The 19011-nt window shown below is 40.6% G+C and overlaps 1 non-coding gene and 1 pseudogene across 1 annotated transcript; one reads left to right on the plus strand and one right to left on the minus strand.

Moving 5' to 3' along the window:
- Window positions 1–19011, minus strand: part of LOC147655457 (chloride channel protein B-like) — a 76389-nt pseudogene that overhangs the window by 43501 nt on the left and 13877 nt on the right.
- On the plus strand, window positions 5778–5850 carry TRNAA-AGC (transfer RNA alanine (anticodon AGC)). Its single transcript has one exon. It is a non-coding gene; the product is annotated as a tRNA-Ala (tRNA).

The raw sequence follows: 19011 nt of genomic DNA on the forward strand, positions 1-19011 counted from the left end.
AATCATAGAACTGTTTGGACTGGAAGTGTTCTTAAAGATCATCCAGTTCCAAACCCCTTGCCATGGGCAGGGACACCTTCAACTGGACCAGGTTGCTCAAAGCCCCATCCAACCCCATCCAGTCTCACCATAGCAAGTTCTAAGGCAGCAAGTGCATGAACAAGACTCACATAAGACATAGTTTGCACTGAAAACCTTCTGCACCTCCAAGTCTGTCCAGCTCTGCCAGAGCACCTCCTGGAGTAGGATCCTTTTCAGGCTCTCCTCATTACCTACATAACACAGCAAGTACCATCAGACATTATAACCCAGGGAGGGACAAGCCATTTCATACTGTGAGCTGCTTTCATCCTTACTTTCCAGCTCAATGAGGGGACAGGAAGAGGGAAAAACAGGAGGTCAAGGTGGCAGAAACAGCCCCCAACCAAATGGAGGTAGGGGCTGCTCAAGGCAAGCAGGCACTACTGTTCCATGGAATGAGGAATCACAGAATATCCTGAGCTGAAAGGGACCCACAACGACCCTCAAAGGCACAGCTATACAGACTTTTGCTAGCATCCCATTTGTCAAGAAGAAACCCAAGAACTTACACTCAATTAATATTCACATCTAATCCAAGCCTGATACATATCGCTATTTTGTTGTCCAGTTAATGTACAATTTATCTATCTTTGCATGCAGAACAGAGCTGACATCCATTAGATCTGGACTCCCTCAAGAGAAATTTGATTTAAGTCAATGAAGATTCTTGGCCTCCTGGCGGTCGCTTTAGCAGCCAGAGAGTTTTCACTGTTTGGTCTTCAAACATTAGCTATGCCCTATTACCTTACTCGACTTAAGAAGAAAAGACTGGGAATTTATATTTGTGTTAGCATTTGGGAATTATATTTGTGTTAGCATTTGTGTTAGTATATTTGTGTCAGCATTTTCAAAACCATCCTTTCTGCTTGCATCATCATCACTGCAAAGGGTTTCAAATGCAGTATCTTGCATCCTAGAACCACTGAGCAGCTGCCTGTTGAAAAACTTGCACTGGTACCAGGCATATTTAAGAGACATTTTAGAAGTTTTGTGCTTATTTTTCTAACATCTTTTATCACCAGTATGATTTTGTTATAACTTCCCTCCTTCCCCTAGTTACCTGGATCGGGTGTATTCTCATATACCTGTGCTGTATCCTCATGTCACATCTGCAAAACAATGTCCCACTAAAATTTCTTGTGAAGGAACTTAAGCTCCTTGAGAGTCACTGTCAGATGAACTGAGAAGGGTAACTCAAGAATTAGCAACAATGCATCAGGTAATTACATTTTGCCTAAATTAGAAGTACTGAATAATTTCAGGTAAGTACATTTTGCCTAAATTAGAAGTACTGAAGGAATACACAGAGAGGGGAGAGGTAAGGATTTAGTTGTTACTACATGCTGTCAGAGCTATTTCATCACACTTACTCCAGATGACCTGTGGCAATACTGTGGAACATGTCAGAAGTATACATTACAAGTGAGGTATTCAAATTTTAAAAAAAAAGTTCATTTTCATTTACTAATGGAATTTATATAACAAATACCTATCAAATTTCCTAACTGTAGGACAGCCATCACTTACAGCACCATAGTTTATTATATACAGTGCTCTGCCTGTTTTAATGTAAGCATCAAACAACAGAAAGCATGAACAAGCCTCATTTCTGAGCCTTCATTACTGTCTTAAGAACCAGGTGATTTTACATACAGCTTTTTATTTCTGCCATATTGCAGACTCAGACATTAACAAGCAACTTCTTGTAATGGTCTGGGCCCCATAGATCAGATAGTCATATTTCAGTACCAACATCAGGCCCACCAGCACAACCTGTTCATTCACAGCAGCCACACCCACCATTCACAGGAGACTCTGGGACAGTCTCTCTTGGCCAGTCTCCCCTGAGGAGATTTCTCTTTGGTTTATATGACGTTGCATTTCCACTTCCAAATCCTAAGAAATATTCTCTTTTCTCCTGTCAAAAGCTTGATATTCCAGTGTTTCACACTCAGAGAAGGGGTTAGAGTCTTAACCTTTTCAGAATTAATTGCATTTCCCATATCCATCAGAACAGATTTCTTGGAGAAATATATTTGGCCAATAAAGTGATATGCTGCTTTAATTCAGTTTGAATAGAATGGACAAGAAAGGGTTGAGAGTCACGGTTACTTTCTAGCATGTGTAGTAGAAAGAAAAATAATTCATAGGACAAAGGATCCTAATTGGTGCAAATGAAACTTCTCTCAGCTTGCACATAAGAAACATCAACAGTACTGGACATGGACATTAATACTAGGCTAGCCCAGAGCCACCTTTCCTCTTTAACACTTGTGAGACATGTTTATCGAGACGTAAAGATAAAAGGAATGTTAAAAATACAGAATTAGCCAGAGAGCAAACACACTGTGGAAAGATGCTATTCCTCTTCCACATCTAGGGCACCCTGAGGCCTGCAAGCTCAGGACACATGACACTTAAAAAGACATGGGAAACAGAAGCCTGTGGGAAGGCAAGTCATAAGGCTATTCCTTGTACTTGCCAAAAAAAATGTCACCACACCAACCCTTTGCCACAAAAAGCTGAGGATGAGGGTCAAGTGTCAGCATGGGGGGTAGAAACAGGCAGCCAAGAAAGAAGAGGTGGGCAGATGCCTGTGGGGTCTGACATGAGGGGGGGGAAAAAAAAAGCATCTTACAAACCTGTTCACTACAAGTCCCACATTCATAACTGCTTCCAAATGGAAGGCTGTGAAAAGCCAAAACAAACATTCCCAATTCTTTTTGAACCCATCAGACAATATAGGAAAAATATGTGCATTTTATGGTTTGAGGGCACAACCTTTTAATTATGTGTTTGCATTGTCATGTCCAAGACCTTTTTTCTCCTCAAAAATTAATATTTCCTCAAGCAATGCAGCTATTTATCTTGGATGAAGATAAATTGAAACAGAATCTGCCCATGCAGAGAGAGGCACAGAAGGGTTAGAACATGACACCTAGGGGAATTCAGAACGCACTGCAATGCAATCCTCGTCATTTTTTCTAGGGCCTTTTCAACTCAGTTCCCTACAGTTCTGAAGAGTTTCCAGATACTGTTTTGCATACGCTGTATGTGCATGTGCAGAGGCACTTAGAAAACAGAGAACAAGTATAGGTAGTGGGGAAGGTAGGGAGAAATTGAAGAAAAGAAAATGTAGAATTTTTTTCTGTACTGGAGCTGAATGAAAAAGCAGCTCCTGGCATTTAAGAGCAGCAAGCATGCTGGCATATAATCACCTCTCGTTTCTCTGTGATAAAGCACAGCCTCATGAGCTGAGGAAAATGTCAATCAACTGCTTTTTGCCCTAAAGACTTATACCAGCAGAAAGATTAATGGTTTACAAATGACACTGAAATTAAAATATATTGAGGCATTACGAGAAAATCCAGGCCTACTTTGGAAAAGACATACATAATTTGGGCTCTCAGAAAGCTTACATCTAGTGTTCAGGCACCAACTTTCCCCCCTTCAAGTCTTACAGTCTTAGTTGGCCAAGAATTGACACAGTAACTTCCAAAATATGCATAACAGCAATAACAGAAGCAGAAATAGCAGAGTTCACTTTTACTTAATTACTTAATGGATAAGTAAGTGCTAAAGTATCAAGTGGACGCTGAAGTAGGACTTTTTCCATAATCAATCTAATTATTATTTCACAGCAGAAAAGTTTTTTTGCACATGCAACACTTTTCAAGCTGGAACATTAAAAAAAAATAAAGAAAGAAAAAAATAAAGTGCCTCCTACACAATTTACACAACCTACCACTAACATGGACCCAGTTTGGTTTGAGTGCCAATGAACAGCTACCTTATCGAGCACCGTGCAACAGTGTACTAGGAGGGAAAATCCAGGCTTAGTCACTCCGTGTGAATTCTGACATCTGTGAAGATTTCAGTGAGATACTTTTGGGCAAAACCAGCTGGGCAGCCAAGTCTGGGTTTAGTCATGGGTGAAATTTCCACACACACCAACACTCACAGGACTTGAATGTCCAGCTGTGGAAGGGTGAAAACTTCCCCCCTGCGACCTCAACTTCACTTCTCTGTTGATGAAGCTGAATTTCAGCTGTGCCTTACAGCTCACTGTCCCCAGGTGTTGCAATCAGGGGGATTTGCAATCAGCAAAGAACAGCCTCTCTAAGTAATATAATATTATTTGCAAATACTTCAGCTTTCAGAAGTTTGCCTGGAAAGTATTGTAATGCAGACTCAAGATGTTCTGTGATGAAAGGAGGGGGAAACAGAAATGTGAAGTGTGTTCCAAATGAATCCCAAAATTTTGAAATCTATGAGGCATAACTTGACCAGGGAGATCTGTGAGGTTTCCCATTAGATCACTTCCCTATACTCTAAATCCTTCACTTACTCCATCCAGGAGGCCATACTCAACCCCAGCATTAAAAGGTGAGTAAAAGGCCCTCATCTCCCACAGAAATGAATTCACAAGGCAAGCAGTGAGACCTATAACTGTTTTGTAACCCAGCAGAAGCGTTCCTTTTCTTCTTTGTAAACCACTGATGGCATTACCATTTCTGTAATCTCAAAAAAAAATTTAAAATAGGAAGAGACAGATTTCTCAGTCAAAGTGTTGCTTCCAAACTTACAATCCACAAGTAAAAGTTCCCAGATAAAACAAAACAAAACGAAACCTCTTTGGGTAAACCAGAAACAGACAGGCCAATAATTTATTTCTCTCTGGTTCAATGTGCACAGGGTACCAGTGCTTTATTTAGCTGCAGCAGAAAAAGTTCAACTCAACCTTGGCCACAAAAATACTTGAAAACTCTACATACTTACCATTATCACAGTGAGGGGGGTGGTTAGTCTAAAAACACCTCTGAAAAATGAGGCAGCTCCGATGGCAGCAGAGACCTGTATCAATCCAAACTCCATATTCCTTAGTTTGAATAAAAGAAAAAAGGATCAATCCCATCATCCTGCCAACAAAGCCCCTCTGCACCTGTACACAAGAAAAAGAGCAATCTTTTTGCCAGTGATGGCATTTTCTGGAAATGCTTTAACCTTCTTTTCATCCCAGATTAATTTTGTCCTGTTCTGTAGTGACTCCTTTCCCACAAAAAGCTCTAGAAACCTTCCTTAGTATGACCATTTACTTAATGCCAATCATAAGCACGAAGCTGCCAGATTTACCACACCCTGAAGAAAAAGTACTAACAGCATGTCTGTCATCATGTACTTCCAAGCACAATGAGAATTAACCTTATAGCAAAAGTCAAAATTACAGGTCACAGAAATACCCCCAGGATATTTCAGATTAAAAGGCCACACTTCTACAACTCCAGACTTATATAATTTCTCAAAATTAAGTCTGCATTTGGCCCATAAACCTGACAAGTAAAATAATAAACAGGTAAAAAGGAGTAACAGGTATTAATGACCTGGCCAAAACTAACCAGGAATGAAGTTGTGAAGAGAAGCCAGGAGTCCTCAAACCAACCTACACTGAAGAGCTAAACCAAATTGTAACACAGTTGTGCAGGTTATTGCTGATAACAATGTTGTGTTGTGATACACAACACTCCATCCCATATGCAAGGAATTAGATATACAGACTCAAGTGTCAGACAATGAACGGGATTTGTATATTCACTTCCCAGAAATCATGAATTATTATTATTATTATTATTATTAATACAATAGTAATTTTGATGATATATATTATATAGTTATTTTTTTTCTGACTGTGCAAGGGTGGGGAATTAGCTCAAATGGTAGAGCGCTCGCTTAGCATGCGAGAGGTAGCGGGATCGATGCCCGCATTCTCCAGCGTCGCATTTTGCTGAACAAGGGGTTGGAGAGCAGCACTGCAGAAAGGGCCCCCAGGGATGGGTGGCAAGTTGAAGATGAGCCAGCAGTGCCCTGGCAGCCAGGAGGGCCAAGCGTGTCCTGGGGGACATCAGGCACAACATGGCCAGAAGGGCAAGGGAGGGGATTGTCCCGCTCTGCTCTGCGCTGAGGCAGCCTCACCTCAAGTGCTGGGGGCAGTTTTGGGCACCACAATATAAAAAAGGCATTAAGCTCTTAGAGAGCATCCACAGGAGGGCCACAAGGGTGGTGAAGGGTCTGAAGAGGAAGCCTTATGAGGAGTAGCTGAGGTCACTCGATCTGCTCAGACTTGAGGAGTCTGAGGGGAGACCTCATTGCAGTCTGAAACTTTCTTGTGAGGGAAAGAGGAGGGGCAGGCACTGATCTCTTCACTGTGTGCCCAGTGACAGGACCTGAGAGAATGGCCTGAAGCTGTGACAGGAGAGGTTCAGGTTGGATATTAGGAAAATGTTCTTCCCTCAGAGGGTGGTTGGGCACTGGAACAGGCTCCCCAGGGAAGTGCTCACAGCACCAAGCCTGACAGAGTTCACGAAGCATTTGGAAAACGCTCTCAGGCACATGGTATGACTCTTGGAGTGTCCTGTCCAGGAGGTGGACTTTGATGACCTTAGTGGGTCCCTTCTAGCTCAGAATGTTCTATGATTCTGATTTGAGGAGCATCATCTCGCACCATTACACAACTTTTACCCGTTTATTCATACAACTATGAATTTGATTGATGGATACAGTTCTGGAATGGTTTTTAAAACTCTATGTAGATCTAGACTGGTTATAAAAATTAGGTTATTGGGTCAAAAACATGAGTGCTGACTGATAGACTTGACTGTCTATTCAGCCAAGTACACCATGTTTCTGCAAACACTGCATATTAAAAATTGAATTAGACAAAATTTTGGGGAGGGCAGGAGGTGAATACACAGGGGTAGGGCAAAGGCAGGAGGTTGTGCACACAACCAATTATTTTTATATTTTTTTGGTATTTTTGAATAGCATTATGCACTCTCCAGCCATGACCCCTTGCTTGCTGAACATTAATCCTCTCAGCATTACTGCAAGAACCTTGCTGTAGTTCACAACAGCTTTCTAAAAACTACGACAAAGACCCAGCTGCAGTTTCCTCCAAAGTTCAGGGTGTTATGTCCAAGATTATGGTTCAGACTATTGCATACATAAGAAACAGATGAACAGTCTGGATCTGAACCCACAGTCCTACAGCTACAGAGATGAAGCCAGAAGCTGAGTCTCTTTCTGGATCCCCAGAAGATTCAAATGATCTACGCTTGGAAAGTCCACAGTTCTGGCTATGATCCTTCCACAGCTATTCTCAGATGATATTTCTTCATTCTTTTTTCCAATTTTAGCATCTCCTTCCAAGTAACCCATCCTGTTCTACCTATACAGCTTACTCCAAGCACTTGGTGCTTTGCTATTGCCAAGTTTCAACCTACAATTCAGATTGCTGCTACTTGTCACAGACCTTTCGTACAGGAAGCACAAATCAGGACTGAAGTGAAGCATAGGAATAACCAGGCCACTGGCAAGCCCAGAACCTGCTGTTCAGCAGCTAAGGATGAAATAAAATGCCAAAGCAATGCAAAGGGATGTGCATCCAGATTCTTTATGAGTTAAAAAAGCTGTGTGATTCCTTGCTTCCCACCTTCAACTGGAAACACAGCATCTGCAACACAGAGGAAGAGACATGCAGAGATACAAAACATTAAAAGGTCCTCTTACAAAAATGCAGCTTGCAGTAGTTTTCATTTGCCTTAACCTTATTTTTCAAAAGCGAGGAGTTTACATGACAGCTTCAGCATCTGGGGCACTTCCAGGAAAACAAGTTCTCTCCAGTCCGGTCTGTGTGATGTTAATCCTGATCTAAATAAGGTGAAGCTGCAGCAATTTAAGATGAAGAAAGGTAACTGGACTACCTGAGCAGGACTCCTTTCCCCCTTCCTTTCAGAGGCAGCAACTCAGGATCTTCCCAGCATATTTGTCTCAGTTAGTTCTGATATCATAAGGGAGCATTAAATTACTTTAAAGAAAACTTGCCTTATGGGTGAATACATTTCAATATACCCTCTAGTTACTTAAGTTTCTTCTCAAGTATCAATCACATAACTCCTCTTACCTTGATTGAAGGCTTGATTAAAATATCTGACTCCATCTGGATGAATCCATGCACTTGATGAACAGCTTGTCTCTGAAATTTTCCTCTGGAGCTGATTTATGCTTAAATATTAAAAGCAAAACAAAAACATTATTAAATGGGTGAATATAACTTGCCTTGCTGCCTGTACAGAATGTGCCAATTTACACAAAAAGCCAACTTTCCCTTATGTATCCCAATGAAGTTGTTTTGTTTACTAATAAATCTAGTTTACTAGTTCAGTTTGTTATTTATTCTACTAACCTATCTGGTTTATTAATGCTTATATTTCTCTGCATAAACTTCTGGCAGCTGAAACCCTGGATTCCCAAAACCAGGAATTACTTTATGCTGTCTAAACACAGAAAACAGGAAAAAGAGATATTAAAATGCATAGCCTGGCCTTGGTGGCTTGGCCCACACAACATTGTAACTCTATCAAATGGGATTATCTGACCAAGAATGTGTCGTTCCTGAGGAGCACTTCAGTGGATAAGCACAGCACTTGGAGCTGATGGATGCATTTTCAATCAGAAAGCTTTGCACTGGAGAGCACCATGGAGAGCTGGGAGGATTTAGAGGTTTCTTCTTCAACAGCAGCACAGGCTATACTCAAACCACACCTCAAAGATGTCTGTCCCACTCTTTCTTAAAGCTCTCCTTTGGTAAACACTGGCACCAGTTATTTCAACATTTTGCAGCTTAGACTTGCCAGTTATCATGCTGGCCACAACCAGACTTTCTGTACAGCTCTGCTATTCCTGGATCAATCTCTGTCATCCGGAACAACTGAACTCTGCAAGCAGGTACAACTTCCTTCTTCCAGTCTGGAAAGCAGCCGGCATGTTTTGGACATCACCACAACTAAGACAGTAACAATATGAACTTTGTTCCTGGAACAAAGAACAGGAGATCTGTGGTGCTTGACCCACCTGATCCCTGCTCAGAACTCCAAGGAAAAATTAAAATCTAGCCAACATGCAAGAAAGTGCAAGAAAATTTCTTCCAGACCCCAGGTTGGCAACCAAAGGGACACAAGATACTTCCCAATCTTGTATTTGCTTTTTACATTATTCCAACCTCTTCTCAAACAAGAAAATATTCCAAATTCATAATGGTCAATAAAAGAAGAAAATCCTGATTACTCTGGCCTGGTTTCGAAGCCATATGATTGTGTAACTCACTTATATCAAAACCTCAAGTTCTATACATATATCTTTGCTACCAGTAAAGGAATGCACACTCAAAAAGCAGCACATCTGAGAAGTAATTCAAAGCTTGCAGCAATGCCAAAATAACTGAGAGAGGAACAACAGAAGAAAGTGGGTTTTTACAATTACAGTACAAATGGTTGAGCCAGAAGAACAAAGCTCAGAGAGTGGAGATGTAGGGCTTGTTTAGACACAGGGTTTTGTACCACTAACTCTTCCTGCTGGAAATCAATGCATTTGGTGGAGATAGATTTCTCCTGGCACACTGATAGATAGGTGGATATGGAGATACGGAGATAGATGCTCTGCCACACTGCAGGGATACATGTTCAGTACTGAGACTTGCTGATGGAAAAAACCCATTGCTTCTTGGCCCCCCACCCCTTGCCTTCCCACAACCTCCTATTCCTCCTTCTCCAAGGAATATCCATGCCTGCTGGAAGAGCTACAGAACACTGCTGAAGTTCAGTGTAAATGTGTGAGGAGAAGCTATGATAGAAGGAAGTGCTTTCATGCTGGCATAGCCACATACAGCCCCATCTGGAGCTGCAATCTCTCACTATCACAGTTTAAAAGCAAAACCATACACTTGACTGAGTTGGATCAGTACAGAAGACAAAAATCAGCATCTTACAATTTCTTTGTCATTCGGTTCTTATTGGATCTCTTAAAGTGGCAAAGGTGCTTATTATTGATCTGTTGGATCTCAAAAGGGTAATTATATTTATCTGCTTCTGGAGCACTGACTGATAAGCTCACATCACACTGAGATGAGCCAAATTTAAATGATCCTAACTAAAGTCTTATAGCTGCAATCATAATTCCCTTTTTTCAATTCTTAAGAAAAAGAGAAGAGTGAACAAGCTTCTTTTTCACATTTAGTCTTATTAGAAGCTCATTAGAGACAGCACTACCTTCAGCATGTGCATGACCTTACAAAGTCCAGAACAATTTGATGCTTAATTCCTTTCAGATCTATCCAGTTTTAACATGACGTACTCTTTATAACTTGTAGCTACCCAAATGAAAAATTGGCACTAAGACCATCCAGCCTTTGACTATTTTTGATTCAGAGAGAGACAAAAAAAATTGTTGTGGTTTCAGATGTTTTTCCTTAACAGCAAAAAATAGTTTTGTTTTGAAAAATAATATTTTGCAAGCATTTCGTCCATAAAGGGGAAAAAAAAAAAAAAGGATGTCAGAAAGAGGGAAAAGGCTTTTCCTGTAGCAACCCAAATAGCCATAGATACCAAGTCCTGGTACTAAGTGACAAAGGCTGCTTTTATAAAGAAAATGTAAATATATCTTATAGAAAACAGCCCTGAATCAAGTATTGCAAGTCAAATAGTGGACTAGAATTGGTGGCAAGCATGGGAGAGCATGTATGCTTTCTATATACTTAAATAAGCTGTTCAAAATTGTCCTGGTTCCAGCCCAGATCAGTTGGACAGTTGTGGTGAAGACCTTGTGGAATTCAATATTATTTTACATCAGGGACATCTGAAAAGCCAGGGACAGAGGAAAGGGGCTCTTTTTCTTCCAAGGAGGAGTAAGCATGGAAGGTGTGGGGTCTGTCCACCATTGTTTTTCACTGACTCGGGCTTTGTGAGCATTTGGCATGTAAATCGCCTTCTCTTTGTATATTTTTGTTATTACTATAGTTGCTGTTATTGTTTGTTTCCTTATCTCAGTGTTATTTCCAGTAAATTGCTATTATCTCAATCTGTGATTTCTGCTTTTTTCTCCCACCAGAGAGGGAAGAGGAGTGGCTTGTGGTTTTTAATAGGCGTACTAAATTGGGGAATACCATTCCTAAACCATGAAATTAATCCAGCCGCTAATGGCAAGCTAGTCAGTATTTATAGTTTGTTTTATGCAATGTGTATATGATGCTGCCCACATGGAAGGACAAATAAATACATTTTACAAATTTATGAATCTGCAAAACTAGAAGTTGGGAGTGGCTTGTGAAATCAAGCTGTCATTTAACCTCAGTCTGAACAAGTCTTTTTCTACTTCCTCTGGATTCCTCATATGAATTTCTTAAGAAATATACTTGTACTGCAAAGCCTGTATCAGATTCAAGGATCTCTTCAGCTGTTTAACCACAAAATCCCAAGCCATTCAGACACATATTTCCTGCCTTTCTATTGACACAGAATCACAGAATCACTGGGTTGGAAGAGACCTTCAAGATCATCAAGTCCAACCCATGCCCGAACACCTCAACTAAACCATGGCACCGAGGGCTATATCCAGTCTTTGTTTAAACACATGCAGGGATGGTGACTCCACCACCACACAATACTTGCAACATGATACTTGCCATTTTAAATTCCTGGGTTACAGTTTGTGCTGGGTTACCTATTCGTGTGCCCACAAAGGACATATCAAATCGTGTCCCACAGCCAGCTGGAGCTGAGAATAACAAAAATTTTTCATCAATTTCCAGTTCCAGATTTCCAGTTCAAGCACACCCTGTCTGTTATAGATTTATATACCTATCTACAAGGCCTTCACATTTTGTAAAGCAGAATTAGAATTCCAAATTGAAGAAGAACTTGTGTTCTTACACATACATACAGCCACGTTTCATGCTCTTTTACATGTTTAGCTCCTCTTCCTTCCTTCCTTCCTTCCTTCCTTCCTTCCTTCCTTCCTTCCTTCCTTCCTTCCTTCCTTCCTTCCTTCCTTCCTTCCTTCCTTCCTTCCTTCCTTCCTTCCTTCCTTCCTTCCTTCCTTCCTTCCTTCCTTCCTTCCTTCCTTCCTTCCTTCCTTCCTTCCTTCCTTCCTTCCTTCCTTCCTTCCTTCCTTCCTTCCTTCCTTCCTTCCTTCCTTCCTTCCTTCCTTCCTTCCTTCCTTCCTTCCTTCCTTCCTTCCTTCCTTCCTTCCTTCCTTCCTTCCTTCCTTCCTTCCTTCCTTCCTTCCTTCCTTCCTTCCTTCCTTCCTTCCTTTTTTCCCCCCTCATTTTGATATGTCAGCAAATGTCTCTCACTGGAAAAGTTTAAGTGTGATTAAATATCAGTGATTAGAAGATTAAGTGTGACTTTTGTCTCTACATTAATTCATTTTAAATACTCAGGTCAGACACACCTTTGAGTTTTTTCCACCTGAAATCTTTGGAACAGCTAACTGGAAGAAATGGTTAATAACTTTATTCACATAGATATGTCCATGGTGATCTTCCCCACTTGTGTTTCTGAGTTGTTTCTCATGTGGCAATTTCTCACACTCAAGACCAGAGTACAAGGAAAGAAATACAGTAAATATACTGTAGGAGTTGTCATACACACCTGCAAGCATTAAGTCAAGAGTCCATTGTGAGATGTTAGGATGGACCAAAACAAAGAAAGAAAAGAAAGTTTACTACTTTGTAACTAATACCATCACTTCCCACAAGAAAATTGCCCTTTTGTCCCGCCCATGTATCTCACATTTGCTCATAAGGAATGAGTAAGGCTGAGATTCATCCAATCTGACTTCAGGGATGCCACTGTTGCAACCAGGTAACTGGACTCCAACCCTGGGGCCAGCAGAGAGCACTGGTACTTCCAGAAGGATTTGGAGCACATGAAATGCTCTACACACAGCCAGCCTGCCCACCCTGCACTGTGGCAGATGGGGGAGATGCAGCCAGGCCAGGTTCTCTGCAGGCTGTACTTGTGCACAGCAGGGACTCAGGATCTGTGCATCTTTCATTAAGGTTTTTTTCCACTGGTACTTAAAAATTATGCTATGTGTCAGAAAGGATCCACTGTTTCAACCTGAATTTCTCCCCATTTATGCAAATTTGAAGTCCCTGGTTAGTATGAACCGTTAAAGACTTGTTTCTAACTTGCAAACTTATTGCTTCCCTTCTCTCATGAGGATATTATGAAAGGATTAATACTCAGTTTATCAACAAAAAGGAGTTCCTAGACATCCTAGCTGTACTAGACAGCTATAAATTCTAAAGCTAATTAAATGCTACATGGTAGAGACACAGACATTGCAATCCAATTGGCTGAAAATCCTTTATCAGGTCCTTCTAGTTTTCCATATACTAATTTTGAAGTAAACAGGAATGAAACAGAAAATGTTTGAAATAGAACACAGCAGAAGGGGTTTTCACTGGCTGCTTTGCATTCATCAAAGGCAAAAGGAGCTTTTACATGAGATGACTGCATTGCATTTCAGTGCTGCATTATTATTCATCATAATATTGCTGAGTGTAACAGTTATATTTCATTCAAAACAATGTTCAGAGTTTTATCTTAATTGAGATTAATTTATATTTCTATACAAATGAAGATACACCCAAAATAAAAAAATATTTAGAAAATATATCAGTAGATGTCTGGAGAAAAAATACAGGAACACACAACCAGAGTAATAATGTATTTTCCAAGCACAAGGCTTCATCCCCTCTCTGGATAGCTATTAAGCACCTCAGATAGCACATTTATGGAAACCTTTAAGCTGAGATTCAGCTGTGTGCAGTTGTGACAAGTTGCCAGACAATTGTATCTCAAGCCTTTGTTCCCCTGTATCTCAAAGATTATATTTGTTCCCCTGTATCTCAAAGATTATAAGCTTATGGGCAGAACACATCTAAAACAGATAGATGAAACTGGGAGTAGCTCAGTCTTCACAAAGGTTAGGTCAGGTGTTTTTGAAAACTTGACTCTGGGACAGTTCAAACCCAGGTCATCTTTTGCCAAAACTCCAAAGTCCAAAGGGACAGCTAGCCTGCAGTGGCTGCACATTTAAAGCAGTAGCCTATCTTCACAGCTAGGCAGAAAGGAAAGCAATCCTCTCAAGTATCCCTTTAAAGTTTTGACAGCTTATTTATTAAGTATATATGCATATATCCTTAAATTGTCCACCCTGCCCATGGAAACACTGAGCTTTTGGAACAGAAGCATTAGTCAACGTGATTTAAAAAAAAACTAGAAAAAGATAGCTCTGCCAGATTCTTGGCAAAACATTATCTACATTGTGATTTCCTCACAGAGAGAAAGGTGATGAATTGAGGAGAAGCAAATGCAGGCCAAGGGGCAGTAGGGCACTTAGAAGACAGCTTCGTCTAATCTATGGGTTGAAGATTAGATATTCAATTCCAGTCAAAGGAATGGTACTCTGGGTTATGTTGTGGGTGTGGAAGATACTGTGATGGGTTCTTTCCAAGTTTAAATGCAAACTGGTTTATACAAGATTATTTTTGGTTAAAGTCACTGTGACATAGTTTCTTTCAGCTGCCTCATTATGTGAGTTTATTAAAAAAAAAAAAATTGCATGGTTCTCTCTCAGATCAAACAGTTTCTTTCCTGCCTTTTTCTGCCAAGTTATAATAAAATAAGGACTGTGACCTGAGCAGGATCTTCTAGAACTAACAGAAAAGGAAAAATAGTCTCAATAAGAGTTCATGATACAAAGTTATCATTAAAAAAAAAAAAAAAAAAAAAAAAAAAAAAGCAGAATTAAAATAAAAAGACAGGATTAAGGCAAACATATATGTACAGAAAAGCTCTATAAAGCTCTATAAGCACCACAGCCCTACAGCACACATGCTACTCCATGACACTGTTCTCCCATTTTTAGGTATGAGCTGGCAGGGTGCTAACCACTCCATGAACTTTAGAGTCAGCAAGGCACTGCTTCTTAAACAACATAAAATAACTCTTAGGAGTTTTCTTCGTGTTTTCTTTATGTCTGGTACTGAATCTTTGCTAGATGATCTTATATTTCATCCTAGAGTGTCTTCTAACGTACTGGGTTTTACTGGCTTGTGTTGATGCATGTTTTGGTTTTCATTCCAGAGAGTAATAAGCAGTGTTTTTTATGTGCTGAAGCAGTTTGTGCAAGGTTTCTGTAGCATACCATGAGAAAGCCAACAGCTTCCCAATGGCAGGGGAAATGGCTGTCAAACACAGCACTCCGGCTCCAAATTGTTAAAACTGTCATTGTTACAAACCCCACCTCTTGCTGGCAGAGGTCCTTTGGAAACCATGGCATTTCCACAGGACTAATGGGAGTCACACAGGGGACTCCGCTCCTTGCCCTGCTGGGTTGAAAACTGGATTTTGGTTAAGATGTATCATTGCAGTGCTCAACAGCAAAAAGCCACCAACCTGTAAAGAGATGGGGGAGCAAAGCTGTAGCATAAAGTGAGCAGGCTGGGCAGGGGAAAGGCTCTCCCTAAAGCTGAGGAATCCTGTTTTCCTTACTGACCTTACTCACTGTTTCAAACGTGGAAGCAAAAAGCTTGAAGTGAGCATCATCAGGGTGTGCTACCTCAGTAGACAGTGATCCAACAGCTACCAACAGAAATGCCAGCATCCTGCCACTAAGAGGAGCTGGAATTCAGCGGTCATCAACAGCACGGGCTCCAGCACAGCCCTTTCACCGAGACGACTCCTCCTCCTCTTCCTCCTGCCCAGGTCAGATTTCACCTCTGATGTGCCAACAGAGAGGCCAAGAGTACACTGCTGCTCTGACCAAGAGCAGGACTAGGCAGAGGAGGTGGTGGGCTGCCAGAGCACACACAGAACTTCCAAGAATTAAATGAAATGCACTCTTTCTGACCCTATGGAGATGTAAACCACCGGGAAACGTGCATCTGTACCAGTCTGTGGAGAGTTTGCAGAGATATCTGCCTCAACCTACAGTTATTTACATTTTTAGCTCCAAAAGTTTCCTCTCATATTCAAAATATTGTTTTCCTCACACTATCATGAAGGCTGTCAATGCAAATCAAGGTGATTGCCTTTCCTTGAAACTTTTGTATTTTTGCTGGCTCGGAGTGGAAGCTGCTGAAGGGACATCGGGGCTGATGGAAGGAGAGCATCTCTATAACCAACTCACTGGTCTTCAGCTGAGCAATCCCATCACCAACAGAGAGAGAAAAGAAAGCAGGATATATAAAAACCCAGATATGGCATACATAAAACATACTGGCAAGTCTGCCTGTAAGAGGGCAGAAGAAAGGGGCTTTAGTGTGCACCAGTTTCCCTAAAGATAGGGAAGATCTCAACACTTAAAAAGACTGGAAAACTCCTCAGAAACAATTCCTCAAAATTAATGGAAAAAAAAGGAAACTTATGACAAGTAGGCATTCACTAAAAAAACTTGCAGAGAATATCAAATTTGAACAATTTACTACAAGTGCAGTAGAAAAGTTCTGAAGATTTTCTTTCTTCACATGTAATCATTGAATGGTTTGCATTGAAAGGGACATGAAAAATCATCTAGTTCCAATGGCCCTGCCATGAGCAGGGACACCTTCCACTAGACCAACCTGGCCTTGAGGACTTCCACGGATGGGGAGTACAGGGAGTTCCCTGAGTAACCTTGTCCAGTGTCTCACCACCTTCACATCCAAGAATTTCTTCTAATGTCTAATCTAAACCTGCCCTTTTTAAGCTTGAAACCATTCCCCCTGTTCCATTCCCTGCTGTTTACATGTAGCATGTACACTACATGCTCTTGTAAAAAGTCCCTCTCCAGCCTTTCTGCAGCCTCCTGCAGGTATTGGAAGTCACTCTAAGGCCTCACCAGAGCTTTCTCTGCTCCAGGCTGAACAAACCCAACTCTCTCAGCCTGTCCTTATAGGTTATTAGGGTCATCATGTTCTTCATAACAACATGCTTAAGCTATAACCAAAGCATAAAACTGAAAAGCATTAAAATATTCAAGATACAGGAACCCTTTGCTTATACCCTTTCTTTTCCAATGGCATGACTCTCCCCAAAGACATGTGATACACAAATGGGAACTCCAAAGCCTAGATGTAAAGTGGCCTCATCATATCTTATCAGGACATTTGAGCTCCCCATAGATTTCAAATAAATGCAAAAGCACACCAACACAACTGTTATGTGTCACTAAGCTGATAAAGTATCATCAGAGTAGAAGAGCAGTGGGAGAGTGACTCTACAGGTGAGATACTTCAAGCATAAAAACCAAACCAAACAAAGAAAAAACATCTTCTCTACTCTTATATACATACCAACAACAAATACATATATGCATCTCGAAAATCCATGTTTTCTTTACTGTGTTGCACATTATTAAGTACCAGCAGGCCAGATTCACTTTTCCATCCAGCATTTTGACCTGCCCTCATTAGTCTCTGTAAATGTTATATAATTAAGAGAACCATATTATTAACTTACAAAGATAAGCACAGTCTCCAAAAGGTTGCTCATTTTTCTAAGGGATGATTTTGGAATTGAATTAAAGAACTGCATATGTAATTGATTCATCTTTAAATTTAGGCAAAAAAAGAAAACTCCTAGAAGACCTCTAAACACTCCAAGGAGGATGGTTGGAATGAAGGCCAAGATATTTATGTCCAGCAACTTCTTAATCTGGGTCAAAGAAAGGAGAAAATTGTTCTGAGCATCCTGCCAGTGACATGAATTATTGCATCCTTTCTCACAAAACCTGATACCTCAAAGTCATTTCCATGGAGGAAATAAATCTTTCCTCTTGATTTAGAGAACTCAGCTGAGTTTTCAGCTAATCTCTTCTTGCACACCTCACAGAAGTGGAACCAAGCAGGTAGACACTGGTGTTGGCACACATAGCAGAAAACTATGATGTACTGCCCTTACCACCGGGTCTCAGCACTTCAGACTATATCTAAATAACACAATATAGTGGCTTTAATAAGCACTTCAAAAGACTATGCTGAATCAGAACTTTGCTGAATGTTCATTTCTTAAGTGTCAGTCTGCATCCACGTGCATTGAGATAATTTATAAGTAAATTTATTTAAGTAAAACTGTGTAAATTCAGCTGTTCTAGCTGATCTACAACAACTCACAAAACAACAAATCACAGGCACAGAACATAATCTGGCAGCTGTAATGGTAATTAAATTTTCTGTTTGACTCCTCAACAAGCAGCAAGGGTGAAAGCAATATCACGTTTTAATTTTATCTTCCAGGCAATAAAATGGGTTCAAGAGGTCAGTAATAATCTACTAAAAGCTGTGAGGATTTTATTTCCCTAGCCCAGGTTTAGAGTTACACAGACTTTTGATGAGGACCTGAACAAAGTAAGAGATCATAAAATGTATAAAAAGCTACCTGCCAGGATGCAGGAAGGTCACATGCCATGATTTGCCTGCAAAAAACCCTAAACTGGTGTTATCTTGGGGTCAGTGGATTGGAAAAACTGTCAGCTGTCAGCCTGACTTAAATTGCTTGAGTGTGAGATCCTCTTATTGTTCAAACTCACCATGTGGCTGTACTAAACATGGGTGGTATTTCCTGAAAAGAGAAATGCCAGGGTCAAAATCCAGCCAGGCTTCAAGAGCTGGTCCACAGGGTGCTGCAGACAGAAAAGCTGGGTCTGGAAGAGGGAGAATCCCAGCAGCCATTCCCAGGCACCAGATGCTCAACATCTGCGTGTACAGTCACAGGGAGCAGGGACAGACTTGGATATATCATGCCTTAGAACCAGGATTGCAACAATCACCTATGCAGGTACTCTGTATACTAAGCAAAACTTTAATAATGGTATTTTTACCAACAGCTGTAACAATACCCATCTTTTCCCAAAGGATTTAAAGAGATCTAATATTTAAGGTTAATATCTAATCTAATATTAAGATTGGAATTGAGAGGGAACAAGCTTAATTTGAAGTAGGAAAAAGATCTGGTTTATTTGCTTTAGGACCCAAATATCTTGGATTATATTTTACTTCATTCCAATCCTGCAGTAAAACTGAAAACAGACATACATAATTTTATTGTTTTC

Source organism: Cyanistes caeruleus, chromosome 1, assembly GCF_971803275.1.
Source record: "Cyanistes caeruleus chromosome 1, bCyaCae1.hap1.1, whole genome shotgun sequence".
Taxonomy (NCBI): Eukaryota; Metazoa; Chordata; class Aves; order Passeriformes; family Paridae; genus Cyanistes; species Cyanistes caeruleus.